Source organism: Oncorhynchus keta, chromosome 16 (assembly GCF_023373465.1).
Source record: "Oncorhynchus keta strain PuntledgeMale-10-30-2019 chromosome 16, Oket_V2, whole genome shotgun sequence".
Lineage (NCBI taxonomy): Eukaryota > Metazoa > Chordata > Actinopteri > Salmoniformes > Salmonidae > Oncorhynchus > Oncorhynchus keta.
The window spans coordinates 17,433,363-17,448,775 of NC_068436.1; the positions used below are offsets into that span (position 1 = coordinate 17,433,363).

General features: G+C 40.5%; 1 pseudogene; it reads left to right on the forward strand.

The window, feature by feature from the left end:
* The first annotated feature begins 3,146 nt into the window (after positions 1–3,146).
* LOC118375032 (hydroperoxide isomerase ALOXE3-like) overlaps positions 3,147–15,413 on the forward strand; it is a 48,756-nt pseudogene continuing 36,489 nt past the window's right edge.

Below are 15,413 nucleotides of genomic sequence, written 5' to 3' on the forward strand. Positions count from 1 at the left end.
TCACGACGTGGTGCTCCTGCAGGTGGGGTCGCCAGTCTGCCTCTTTGGTAGGGGGTACTGGAAGCTAGATCGGGATGTGCTGGAGGAGCAGGCTTTTGTTGACGGGTTTTATGGTTTCTTTTGGAGGCTTGAGGGCCTCCGGTCCATGTGCGAGGGGGTGTTAGAGTGGTGGGAATTAGTTAAGGTGAGGATTAGGGCTTTTATAATAGGCTATTGCAAGAGGAAAAAAAGGGAGGAGAGGAGGGAGGTGGATCGTATCCAGAGGTTAATTGAACTCTAATACGATGCAGGCAACCTCGGCGGGTCGTTTGACTGGGAGAGATCCGCAACCCTAAAGGCGCAGCTCAGGGATTTGCAGGAGCGGAAGGCTCAAGCTTTCCTTGAGCGTGCACATAGTGGCTTTCTAGAACATAATGAGACTTGTTCTGCTATGTTCTTTATGCATGGTGTTAGGGAAGAAAATGGTAGTATAGTTAGAGAACCAGAGGATATGGTCAGGGTGACAACTGATCATTTCCAAGGTTTATTTAAGGAAAGGGAAATAGATGTAGAGCAGGGAAATGTGTTTTTAGAACACTTGTCCAGGCGGTTGCCGGAGGACATTAGAGAAGTGATGGAGGCCCAGATCTCACTAGAAGAGGTTGAGAGCGCTCTTAGGAGGATGGGAAAAGGGAAGGTGCCTGGGATAGATGGGCTGCCGGCTGAGTTTTATCTCAAGTTTTGGGGTATACTTGGACCAGTGGTCCTCGAAGTCTTGAAGGCCATCCTTGAGACAGGGGTCCCGTGGGGGATCAATGGCTGTTGGTGTGCTGTCACTTTTATATAATAATAATAATAATATAATAATATATGCCATTTAGCAGACGCTTTTATCCAAAGCGACTTACAGTCATGTGTGCATACATATAAGAAGGGGGAAGTAACAGACCTTGGCAACTGGCGGCCGTTGACCATGCTGTGTGTAGATTACAAGCTACTTGCAAAGGTTTTAGCAGACCGGTTGCGCACAGCCCTTCCCTACGTCGTTCATGAGGATCAGACGTGCGGGGTAGAGGGCCGCTCTATTAGATGGAACCTACAGTTAATCAGGGACTCCATCGCTTGGGTTGAAGATAGAGGACTGCCTTTAATGGTAGCAGCGCTAGATCAGGCGAAAGCCTTCGATCACGTGAATAGATCCTTTTTATTCAGAGTGTTAGGTCGATTAGGATTTGGGGAGAAGTTTATAGGATGGATTCGTACATTATATGTCGGAGTGGGGTGTAAATAGTCACTTGGGTGACGTTTTTGACCTCTCGTCTGGGGTCAGGCAGGGGTGCCCACTCTCGGCTCTCCTCTTCGTTCTGTACATGGAGCCTCTGGGGGCTGCCATTAGGGCAGACACAGGGGTGGAAGGTTTGCTGATCCCTGGAAGTGGTGGGCTGCGTGTTAAGATGACGCAGTACACCGACGACACTTCCTTGCTGTTGTGCAAAGACTCGTGCCTGACAAGGTCCCTTGCCATCTTTGGGGATTTCACCCGAGCGTCGGGAGCAGTTCTGAACCATGCAAAGTCTTCCGTCAAGTTTTTCGGAAGATGGCGCGGTAGAACGGATGTGCCTGGAGGGTTCTCTCTCTGTGAGGGGGCCCTGAGGATTCTCGGGGTCCATTTTGAGACCTCCTGCTCAGTGACGCTAAACTGGAACATGCGTATCGCAGTGGTACAGAGGAAGCTAGCAATGTGGAAAGCTAGGTATTTGTCTTTTATGGGCAAAGTCCTGGTCCTAAAGGTGGATGTGTTGCCGTCTCTTTTGTATTTGGCATACATCTACCCATTGCCGGCTTGTCTGAGGAGGCCTCTAGTGAGGCTTGTGTTTCAGTTTATGTGGAGTGGCAGGTGCGAGTGGGTCGCCAGGGCACGCATGATCTGTCCCATCGGGGAGGGAGGTAGGGGGGTACCACATTTCCCCCTCAAGCTGGACACAATTTTTGTTTCTTTCTTATTAACGGAGCTTGCTCAGCCAGTGATACACCCGTCCGGTTACCTCCTGCGGGTGTTTTTCTCGTATCAGGCGAGAAGCATAATGGTGTGGTCTAACACGGGACCTCGGGCGGAACAGCTGCCGTGGCACTTTGGTCATGCGGCCAAGTGGCTGCCTGCGCACCCTGAGGTTGAAGTTGCCCGAGTAGGTTTAGATCACAGGCACCTGTACGAGGAGGTCAGAAAGGCAGGGAGTCCAGCGCCTGTAGTGGGCATCTCGGAAGTGGTCTGGGAGGGAGTGCAGGCGCGGGGTCTGGATAACAGGCTCAAGGACCTGAATTGGTTGAGCCTTCATAAGTGTTTGCCGGTACGTTCCATCTTGTACCGGTATAATTTGGTGCAATCCCCCACCTGTCTAAGATCCTCTTGTGGCAGGGAGGAGACTGTGCGCCATGTCTTTTGGGACTGTGCCTTTGCCGGAGTAGTATGGGCTAGGGCACGGGTGTTGTTAGGTTTGGTAAAGGGGGATTTTGTATTGACGTGGGCCAGGTTAGAGAGGGGTGTAGGGAGAGCGAGAGGGATGGATAGGGACAGGTTTCTGCTCTGGCTTCTCATGAGTCTCTTTAAACGGGGGCTGTGGGAAGCAAGGCAGAACATGGTGAAGACAGAGATTGGGGGTGGAAGGGATAGTGAGGAGGATGGAAGGAGATTTGAGGGGGAGGATGAAGAGGGAGGAGAGGAAGTGGGGGCAGCATGCTGCTCGGGAGAGGTGGAAGGGGGGTTTAGGGCTGGGTGTCATTTAGATTTGTAAGAGGATAGATTAGGGACGGGGAGATAGGGAGAGGTATTTTGTAGGGTGACGGGGAGGGAAGATGCTCCCCTGAGGTTTTGTTTGGGATTTATGTTTTAGTTTAATTAGTTTATTTAAAATACCATTATTTGTGTATGTATGTAAATTATGAGTTGTAAAGAATGAATGGTATTGAAGATAATAAAAAAATAAAAAAATAAAGTTTGGGTTTTCACTTTTCTTGTTTTGTTTAGTCTGTTCATGTATAGTCGTCTTTATTAAAAACATGAATAACCACTACACTGCATTTTGGTCCGCCTCTCTTTCACCAGAAGAAAACCCTTACAACACATCCTGTATTTCTACTCCGGAATACATTCCAGAGAATGTCGAGCAAATAAGTTTTCCTTTTTCCACTGAATCAGAAAGGTGTGTCAATAAACACTTGTCATTGTCCATACGAGATAACAAACTATATAAAAGAGCCATGATGTCTGAGGTGCTGAGTACAGCGGAACGATTTCTCATTGCTGAATTACTGCATCTTATCGGGGTAAGAAAGCTTATTTTCATAACGTTCTTTATTATTTGACATGTAATAGATGGTTTCCATGACCTTTTCTCATTTGACTTTGCTGTTGAATATAACGTTTCACATTGTCAAAAGGAACCTGCAAGTACATACGACTTTTAAACTTTATATTGCAATAAGTGTTGACTCTAATTTCAAACATGTATCTATTTGTGGATCTTTGTATGAAGTATACTGTACTGATTATCATCCATACGGTTTTAGAAAAAAAATACTAAGATAACAATTATTTTGGATAATTGTGTGGCCTTAATCTGACACAATGGCTAAACAAAATGATTGGTCATCAGTCTCTCAATTAAATATACCATTTTATTTTATACAACGTGTGGATCTAAACCTGGATGCTCATTTGTTAAATCCGCGTTCCAGCTGGTGTCTATTCCACAAGTCACCGGCTAAATCTGATGTTGAAATGTTGAAATTTACTGTTCCATCTGACTGCGCAATCTACTGTCTCATCAACTCAGCTAGATCTACACTGTAAAAAGCCCTCGACATTATGTCCTATTTCTTTTAGACGAACATTTTGGTTTTCAACAGCGGAGATTTGTAGTAATGAATGTCGGGACAAGACAGACAGCTTTTCTCAGCCAGTCGAAATCATGAATCAGCATGATTTATATGCATATATACAAAGTAATCAATAGAAAAACACAAAATGCAGCTAGTTTGTTGTCATTTCAGCTTCAGTTTGAAGTGATTGTGTTAGCTATGTAGTTGGCAATCTCTTATGAACAGTGGCCAGGCGAAAGAGCAAATGTTCTATGCCATGCGAAATGGCACATCATTAGCTGATTGTTATGGATGTATAACAAATAAATCACTAGAAAACAGCTTGAACAAACATGAAGCTATGAAGCTACTTTTTTATTTTTAATAATATGTTTATTATTTTACAATAAAAAAATATAATTAAAGACAGCAATACTAACAATGACATTGTACTGTTGAATGAGATGGCCAATTTAGAGGACAAAACAAAACTTAACTCACACATACACAAAATAAAACAAAATCCTATTAGGTGGTACATGTATAAGAAGACAGCATATAGTCATTACAAGCAGTGTAGTTAATTAAGCCAAAAATAAATATTGAGTGGAGTACAGCACAGAGTAGCAGCAGATCGTCAACCCAGTTATGAAGCGGGACGAGACCATTTATCCAGTATCGGCTGCCATATTTTGTAAAACATTAAACTTCTATTGGAGGTTTTGTATCGAATCTTTTCCATATGTATTACATTCCCTAAATCCCGTAACCACATTTCAAAGGTAGGTACAGTCTCCAATTTCTAAAATTGCAATATGAGCCTTTCTGCTAGTAGAGTACAAAGAGAGACAGCTTTCCCTTCGTGGTTATTCCCATCAACTGTACCAAACAGAGCGGTCAATGGGTCTGGGGCTAGAACTCTATCAAAGGCTCTAGATAAGTAATAAAAAATGAGAGCCCAGTAAACATGTAACTTAAGACATGTCCAGAATAAGTGGGTCAACGTCCCCTCATCCTGCTTGCACCTCTCACAGTCCGGGAATATTTTATGCAGTTTCACTTTTGAGTAATGTAACCTGTGTATCACCTTAAACTGTACAAGGTTGTGTCTGGCATTCACTGAACTGTGGTTTATATTCCTGAGAGCTTCTACCCAGTCCTCATCTGAGTTTTCTGAACCAAGTTATTGTTCCCAAGCCCTTTTAATGGTGTCTGTGGATACCTCTATGTGGGCCTGTAGCACATCATACAGTCTAGAGACCGACCCTTTTGAATGGGGTTTGACAAGGATCAAGCTAATGTAGGACTATTTGGCTTCATGCCATACTGTGGGATATGTCCTTACGAAATTCCTGATTTGGAGGTATCTGAAAAAATGTGTTATTGGCATGTTGAACTTTCCCTGTAATTGTTGAAATGAAGCTGACTGACCATCTATGTATAGATTAGCAATTATTGTGAGCCCCTTCTCCCTCCACTGTGAAAACACCACATCATCCAATGCGGGGTGGAAAGCATGATTCAGGCAAATCGGGCTGTCAATGTAAACAGTGGGTATGTTAAGAAAATACCTCATCTGTTTCCAGATCCTAAGCGTATGACAAATGACTGGGTTAGAGTCATAAGTGGATTTTTTTCACATATGATGGGCTATTAACAAGTGCAGGGAGTGAGGAACGTTGACAGGAGGCCTGCTCAATCAAAAGCCATGCAGGCATATCCTTCTGTCTCATCACAGGTAAACTTTCCCTCCAGAAAGATACAATGTTCAGATTAGCAGCCCAATAATAGTTTAAAGTGAGGGGGGCTTTGGCCTTCCTATCTTGTACTTGCATAAATGCTTCTTTGACATTCTGGCTGCCTTGTTATCCCATAAAAATGGAGTTACTATTGAATCCACTTTCTTAAAATAGCTTTGTGGTATGAAATTGGGTAGACATTGGTAAAGAGGTAAAGAAACCTGGGTAGGACAACCATTTTAATAGCGTTTATACGACCAACCAAAGTTTTCCAAAAATCTATATTTTGTTTAAGCTGATATATTTTCATGTCCCAATTCGCTTTCAATAGCTGATCAAGGTCTCTTGTCACTACAATGCCAAGGCTTGTGAACTTGTCCATCACTGTTCTAAACGGGGTAGATTGCAGAAATTGCATATCCACAGGCTGTGATATTGGCATCAACTCACTTTTTGTTAGTATAATTTAATTATGCCAATGTGCTTTCATCAATTGAAAGCCCTTCATCTATTTTATGAGCATTTGTAAGATTTCTTGTTGCATAAAATAGACGCAGACCAGTCTTTAAATAATAGGTAATAGAATTTATTATCGGAGCGCGCTACCACTCAAAACAAAAGCATCTGTTTAAATACAGATCATGATGTCATTTCACTGTCTTAAACGACCCCCCCCCCCCTCTCGACAGGACAAAGTAAGGTGAAGAGTTCATTCTAACTTACCAACACACTCCCAGATAACTTTTGACCCCTCAACATTATCGATCACCACTGAACTGACAGGTTTAATTAACAGAAACCCTAGGAATGCACTCACTGCCTAATCTAAAAACCCCAGAGCTAAATTTCAGGTTGGGTCAACCATAGGCTAACGACCTTATGTGTTTACACAGTCCACAACCCATTTGTTCCTGCCCAGTAGAAATGGTGTTCATTAACATTCTATTCCTCCTTGTCCTGTCACACAATTTCTTCTTATGAACTCATATTGTTAATCAGATAATATAACAGAGTATAAGTTTACTTACAGTTCCATTTAAAATGATTTGTTCAGTCATATTAATCATAATTTCCTAACAATCCACCCTCAAAATGACTTAACAACTCATACCAACATTTAACACTACATGGAAATATCAATGATATACTAAAAGAAGACAACCAATACATGTATGTACATAATCAACTTCCATGACTGTTCTATCCTACATCAGAATCTTAATTCTACTTATCAGGATTTTCTGTTCATCTTCATGAAAAAAAGTCTATACATTGAAATAAGAGAACATCTACATTTCCTAAACATCAAATATTGTCCAGTCTAACATTGGTTCCTCATAATTAAAAGAACCAGATTCCTCCACTGAACCCAGGGTCCTGTATTCATCATTCCACTGGTCAGAGCTTAGAATTGGTCCATATATCTCCATCTGAAGTGTCATCAATTTCTCCAGAGTCCTGGAAATGATAACTTTCATACACTCAATCAACCACGTCCGTACAAAACTAACACAGCCACACAGGTGAAGGTAACACAGTAATCATAACCTTTTTCCATCTTCCAGACACACTGTCAACCCAATAAGCCAAAGAAGTATCCACCCTGAGTTTATTTCCAACTCGTGAACTAGGGTGTGTAAACCAGACAAGGCCTTGGTCACTGATCCATCCTAACTGTATATCCCGGAGTCAAATTACCTATACACTCCCACCCTCTTCAGCCAGCAAACATCCAAGACTATTCTATTCTGCCAAGTCATTCATTACATCTCTGATATCATTGGTGAAGCGCTGTGGATTTTTAAAATATATAATTGATCCAATCCACATTCTCATTGAGAGTGGACCACCAAAAAATACTTGACTCTAATCCTGCCAGGATCTAATCTATAGCTTTGATCTCATCTGCCACCCTTGGAACCACAATGTTATTAATACAAACCCTATCATCAAAAGAACCAGTCAGAGTACTTTTCTCCTGTTTAGTCAACACAATGAGTGTAAAGGGCATTCTCAAAATGTACCAGTACACATACCTCTGTTCAATTAGCCAGTAATACTCGGCCATCATGTCATTCTCCCACACATTCAACAGATGTGAGCCCTGAGCCTCCTTATCTTACTGAAATCCCCAGATCTCAACCAGTCTGCCAAATCACTCATTGGTCGCATCAGAAGTAACATTATCTGTCCTATTGCAGTACTGATTTTACCTCACATTTCTCAGGAGTACTATACTGAATCAAACAATTAACAGTCTCCCGTTGCCTCTGTGAAAGGAGGAAGCTCAGATTTCAGAGGAACATGTGGATATAAATAGTGCAAATCCATACAACTTATTATCTGGCTTTCCTGCTTCCATGAATAGCTTTACCATACAGGCTGTTCCCTTAGGTGAATAATTCCATTTCTGAACTATCCACACCGGCTCTTGGCTCTGGACAACTCCACCGTCAGTATCTGCTTTGTCAGGGACTCTGCTTGTATTCTGCTGCCTATAGAACAACCAGCTGCTTTAACTTTTTCTACCTGGAATGCACTAGGTTATCAACTGAAACCCTTACTTTCACTACACTCCATCTCCTTCCATGCTGGGTATGTAGATTTATGTAGCCTTCTCACATGGTGTGAGCTATAACTTGTTTCCATGAACTACACAGAGACTTGCATATATGTCTTCCATAATAGCTACTTTTAGTCCTGTACTGCCAAGGAGTCAGACACCACTTGGTTTACATAACTCCACTGAGACATCCCTCCCTATCCTACTCTCACTTCCTGTTTATCCAGATCAAGTGATCTCTTATGCTTGGTTAATACTAATTTCTCGTTTAACTATGTCAATATTATCCTCTGGCCTTCTCGGGTTCATGGTGTGGTATTAAGATCTCCAACCATACAGCACAGGATGGACAGCTCACCTATAAAGACCCACCCTCTTCCAGAAAACACATCATTAGCAAGAGTCAGACACATTTTCACTTCTATGAACAAGAACAGTGAGGAAAGGACAGGTAAGTTATTTTTCATTCGAGAGATGGCCCCCAGAATTCTGTTAATTCCAGTTCTCCTCCCGAACTCTGTTATTGTTCGACAGTGCCAATGTGTCCTACCCTCCCGCCGTGTGATATGAACCCGGGTAGTTCTTTCTGCTAGCTGTCACCAGGAATCCTTGGTATGGTCCCCAACAGGCCTCAGGGACTGGATTGAGTGACTTCACCTGTAATTCACCTGTAGTGCATAAAATCTTGGACATACAGGTTTGGTTAACAAACAGTTTCTCATGTGTTCTATTATTAGCTAATAATTATTATTATTATTTTTTTTTATCAGTTAATTATCCCGTAGGTCACATCCTATTCTAGAACACAATTTACCCATCCCCCTTTTGTTACCTGGCTCTGCCAGGGTAACAACCTTGCCTACTCTTAAACAATGACTTAGGTAAGATTAGTAAATTATCCTAATGTCTGACATCATCATGTAGGAGCCCCTTTTAGTTTTCCACATGTCCAATTCTCCCTTGGGCGTCCATTCATGTCAATCCAGTACCAATTCCCTGTCAAGTTTCTTATCTACTTAAGAACTATCTGCGCTACTTATATATTTTCTTAAATATATATTTACCAATTTAAACCTTTTCTCTCATATCTCTCAAATACCACTAAGCTTCTCACTGTTTGCCTTTATCTAAAATCATTGATTTTAGAAAAAACATGTCTATGAGTGTCAATCTCTAAAGTCCTTACATTTCCTTAATCAACCGATCTTAATCCTAACAATAATCCTAAATCATCAAAGATGTCCTATATACCTGTTAAATGTAATACTATTTTTAAAAACTCTTAATAGTCAAACAAATTCAAAACAAATGCTTATCATATCAAAATCCTTCTTTCAGGGACCCTCAGTATTCTATCTGACAATAACATGAATTTAATATATGTTGCAAAGTGCAGAATTCCTTATCTACAGTAATTTATCACCCCTAAGAACTGAAACTTATTTTTCTATGTAATTCCCTGCCCTATTGGCTTAATATATCTCCTATCCCAACCTCAATGTATCTTATCTTCCCCTATTTATTCTCAATGATAAATAGGATTATTTTTTCTCTGTTAATAGCCCATTCAAAAACTTCACAGCTAATGTTGTAAAACAGAATCCTGAACCACTTTCTCATTTTCAGTTCAAACAATAATTCTAACCTAACCTAAACTCCTTTATAATGAATTTACCTTAAAACTAGTAACTCAATATGACCACATTCATTATACCAATGACTCTCCCCTGAGGCTGATCAGACCTCAGACAGTCATGATAAGGTCAATAAGTCAACCCACCCTTTTATAGTCAAGTTCTATACTACATTAGACATATTAAAGAACCCTTTATCCTTAAAATCTAAATTCACTTGTGTAATTTAAAACTCATAAAGTTCCGTATTTGAGCGTGCCTCTTTAAAATACCTTTGCACCAAAACAAATAGTCCTAACAAATGTTTTATGTGTATATATTTGCAAACCTTAATGATTAATCAACTTCCAGGCCTTTCCAATTTGGTCGTTTATGGCCTCATTCTCCCCAAGATTATAATCCCAGATATTTAATAAAAATAACGTATTTTCCCTTGGCTCCTTCAATTCACATTTACATCTCAATAAAACAAAACACCATCTGCGTGTTCCTCGAGGAAAAACAACTTGCCCCTGTTACGTATGTCTACGTATCAAGGGAAATGCTCAAATAAACAAATTCAACCTAGCTAGTTTACCGAAACATATACAATTATGTTTTACTATAGAGGTTGCTTTTCACCATTAATACCCTGACACTGTTCCACATAATGGAAACAGTGCTCAAATTCACTGGTGTTACTTAAACGATCAAACCAAGAATCAATAACCATCAGAATCCATTATCACGATGTTTTATGATTCAGACATTCAATCTCTCTTTCTCATGGCCTAATTACAGTCCAAATAAACGCCACAAATCAATGATACCCACCTAGCGAATCAGCTGCTAGTTTTTAGCATCTTTCCTGACGACTTACATACTCATTTTGAAATTTTTATCAACTTCTGAAAAGTGACTCAACAATAATGCACGCATTTCCTTCTAAAAGACACAAACCATTTTCTCCGTTACACCCAGTCAAGACATCATTTCCGTGGCGACGGAAACCTCGCGAGTGTCATCAACAAGCGCTCAATCTTGACTCATATCGCAACGATTTTCAAGTCATTGTAAATAATGGTTGGCTGTCTGCAACAACAGTATTTCGGGTTCGATAAACCAAACCTAATTTATCACATCTGTTGAATCCTGAATTAGAGTTTACAACATCAATCAACATCTCTCAATTCGCTAATTTTATAAAAACATTTCGATGGACACAAATCTATCGTAATTGTTCCCCGTTATTATTCAGAATTAATTTGATTTAAGTTACTGTCTCGTCTTTGATTTAGCATTTTAATTACGACTCTATTCCCAATGTATTATTCCCAACAAATCATTTAGTGAACAGACATCGTCTTGCATCAAAATCTCCGTTCTTATTTTAAGTTGAATGAATTAGTCTTTCAATTTGAACCAAACAAACTATTTAAAACGTTCAGTTTATATCTTATACCAATACTAGTGACTAACTTTCTCTGCAAAACAATTAGTTTAATTACAACCAAAAACTCAGACATATATAATTATTTTTTACACCTCAGCTGGGAACCGAACCCTGGACTGCAGGTTGTGAGACTTACACTCACCACTATACCACCAATGCTATGGAATTGAGATTCTCCGCAAATAGACCCAATTTACAGTTATCTGTATTTGTTACTCCGGCATCTGAACAACAGAAAATAGCACTAATTTAAACGCCCAAAGTTTTTCCTCAATTAGGATTCTCATTAATCTCGCTCCCTTCGTATCTGACCCTTTTTCTTTACCCAATTGTCGCCTCTTACCTTTCCCTCAGTTAAACTACAATATTGGTGGTCTTTGTAGGGAGTGTTTACACTCCCGGGCGAAATGTTCAATTTTGTTACAATTGTATCATTTCAGCTGGCTATTTTCTCTGTTACCACCTCCTGTCGCTCTGTCTTCTAACATTGCCATCAAGAACTCATTTTTCCTATTTTCTCTTTTTCTTTTTTCTGCCTGTCCGTGCTGTTCATACCAACCCACACCCCACTAAATTATTTTTCACCTCCTTACTGATTTCGACGCACATTCCAGTTAAAAAGGCTATTTTTAGCTGTTTATTATAAGGGGTATTTTGATCCCCCCCCACCAATGGGGCTGGTTCTGGCGTACCACTGTTAGCATTGAATACATATTTTAAACGTTCTAGATACTGACTGACTGTCTCACCTTCTCCCTGTCTACATTCAGTTACCTTAGAAAATCGGCGTTTCGGTGGTAATGTTCTGTTAGGTTAGCGCATAATTCTGTAATTTTTGCCCTGAATGGCTCTCCAGGTCCCGCGCTCCACTGTATAATGTCCCCATTATTCCTCGTTGGCACCTAGGCCCCGCGCACAGCAAACCAATCCTTTCCCACTATGGTTCTAACTGCTCTTTCCACCTCCCCTGTTTAGCCTGAAACTGGACGCTAAGTCCATTCAGATCTCTCTCAAAACCTGCCATTCCTGTCTTCGGGTGCGGGATACCTTCTTCTGCCTTTTCTACGTCCAAGGTCTATAGACCCGATCAATAGGTTCATGATCTCCCTCCCCCGCCTGGGGATTGGGTAACTCTATTAGGGGGTACAGATCCTCTTTCTACACTTTCATTTTCCCCTTTATTATGCTGGAAAGCTCTCATAGGCTTCGGTGTATTTTTCTCTCCTATTTCGGAGGTTTTTCTAATCAGCCCTGATCGGTTATGATTCGGTGACTGTGTCTGATATTCTCCCCTCTCCGATCTATCTGTCTCCTTCACTGCCTGAGCCTCTGTCCAGACTCTCTCCAATTTCTGTTCCCTCTCTTCACCTCCCTTTACCACTGGCCTCCCATCATCCGCTCCCATATTATAAGCTGGGGTGGCCCAGCATGGAGCGGCAATTGCCCTTTCCTCCGAGGAATCACCACCTCGTCGTCCGAATTACCTCTGTATGCTTGCTCTACTAGAGAAGGATATAGTTTTTTACTCGCACCCCCGCACAAACGGCCATTTTTTTCATCTGCGGGAGCAGAGGGGAGCGCATCTTGGCTCTCTTTGGGTTTACAACTCTTTTCTTTATCTCTTTTTCTAGCTTCCGAAAGCCAGATTCTGGCTTTATATAACCCCTGTTTATTCTGCTTTTTTACATTATTTAGTTACTTTTCTGTCTGACTATTTGTGTGACTCTTTAATGATAATCAGTATGTATTCTCCTTCCTGGAAACCTCATCTATAGTTGACTTTTGATTTGGACATTACATTTCACCCGTATACAATTATAAGCTCATTATAAACTATTGTTCCTTGGGACTTTCAACGTTAATTAATATCTTATATCTCACTACTCTAGAATTAGCTTCCCTCTCCTCCCTGGATATTAATCTCTTTCAGTATTGAATGGGTTCAATGATTATGTTCGCCTAGAATTGCCCTGCCTTCTCACCAAGCCTAATTTATCCTCACCTGTTTTAATATATCTATCTGCTACTTTTCATAGTCAGACTACTTCCCATATACAGATAGACTACTAGGTAAACACTTTATTTAGGTATGTTTATTGAATTAATAGCTATCCTATTTGTACAGAATGAACGTCCCATCTAACAATACTTACTATATCCCACCCTTAAAAAAATATTTTGGTTTGCAAGGCCAAGATTGATTAAGTCCTAGTTTACTTTCGGTAGTGCACCTTACCACGAGTCATTTCAGACTCGCTTACTTCCTATCGATTTTGGTTACCCACAAAGTAGAAACCCATTGTATTTGTTCAAAATATTCAAGCAACTATCATTGATTAAATCCAAACTCCTTTAGCACCTTCAATCAAAAGTATCTTAAGTAATTCCTCCCAAATTCGAGAATAAAGACTATTTACCTTTGTCCTGTAGACTGGGAAAAGCAATGCCGGTTCGATTCCGTCACGTTCTCTGTCGACCTAAGATGTATATTATGTATGTAAGTCGCTCTGGATAAGAGCGTCTGCTAAATGACTTAAATGTAAATGTAAATGTATATACCGGCCTGTTAATAAACCTCTGCTGGAGGCCAGGACTTTAACAACGAGTCCAACCTCGTCCGTGCGCACGGTTTCGGCTTTTCCCTTCGGACGACAGAGAAGTTTGTGGAATCCACTCGAAGGACCAATTGTTAGTATAATTTAATTATGCCAATGTGCTTTCATCAATTGAAAGCCCTTCATCTATTTTATGAGAATTTGTAAGATTTCTTGTTGCATAAAATAGACGCAGACCAGTCTTTAAATAATAGGTAATAGAATTTATTATCGGAGCACGCTACCACTCAAAACAAAAGCATCTGTTTAAATACAGATCATGACGTCATTTCACTGTCTTAAACGAACCCCCCTCTCGACAGGACAAAGTAAGGTGAAGAGTTCATTCCAACTTACCAACACACTCCCAGATAACTTTTGACCCCTCAACATTATCGGTCACCACTGAACTGACAGGTTTAATTAACAGAAACCCTAGGAATGCACTCACTGCCTAATCTAAAAACCCCAGAGCTAAATTTCAGGTTGGGTCAACCATAGGCTAACGACCTTATGTGTTTACACAGTCCACAACCCATTTGTTCCTGCCCAGTAGAAATGGTGTTCATTAACATTCTATTCCTCCTTGTCCTGTCACACAATTTCTTCTTATGAACTCATATTGTTAATCAGATATAATATAACAGAGTATAAGTTTACTTACAGTTCCATTTAAAATGATTTGTTCAGTCATATTAATCATAATTTCCTAACTTTTTGCCAGTTTATCTTGTAGCCAGAGAAGGAGCCAAATGTGTTTATCAAGTTAAGTAAGGGTGGAATAGAAGTTTTAGGCCTGGACAAAAACAAATGAACATCGTCTGCACATATAGGGAAATGTTGTGCTGTGTGTCCTTTATATTTAACAGAAGCTATATCTGCACATGCCCGAATGAGAGTAGCAAGGGGTTCCATGGCTATAGCGAAGAGAGCAGGCGAAATAGGGCACCCCTGTCGGCACCCCTTGAACAAGCGGAATGACTGCGACATTTCTTGATTGGTTACCACTGACGCCATTGGGTGTGCATAGCTCTGAGTAGAACTGCGCAAAGCATTTATTAAAACCTCTTGGGGATAGTGAGATGCTAGCGTCTCAAGTGGCCAATTGCCCCGGGAAATGCAGAGCGCCAAATTCAAATAAAACGCTAAAACTCAAACATTCATTAAATCACACATGCAGGATACTCAATTAAAGCTACACTCGTTGTGAATCCAGCTAACATGTCAGATTTTAAAAATGCTTTTTGGCAAAAGCATGAGAAGCTCTGATAGCATGCACCCATCAACCAGTAGTAAACAAAATAACTAGGCTGGCAGGCGCTACACAAAGCGCTGAAATAAAATATAAAACATGCATTACCTTTGACGAGCTTCTTTGTTGGCACTCCAATATGTCCCATAAACATCACAATTGGTCCTTTTTTTTCGAATAATTCTGTCCATGTATACCCAAAATGTCCATTTATAAAGCAGGTTTGATCTGGGGAAAAAAACACTACAAAACATTTCAAAAGTTGCCTATAAACTTTGCCAAAATATTTCAAACGACTTTTGTAATACAACTTTAGGTATTTTTAAACGTTAATAATCGATCAAATTGTAGACGGGGCAATC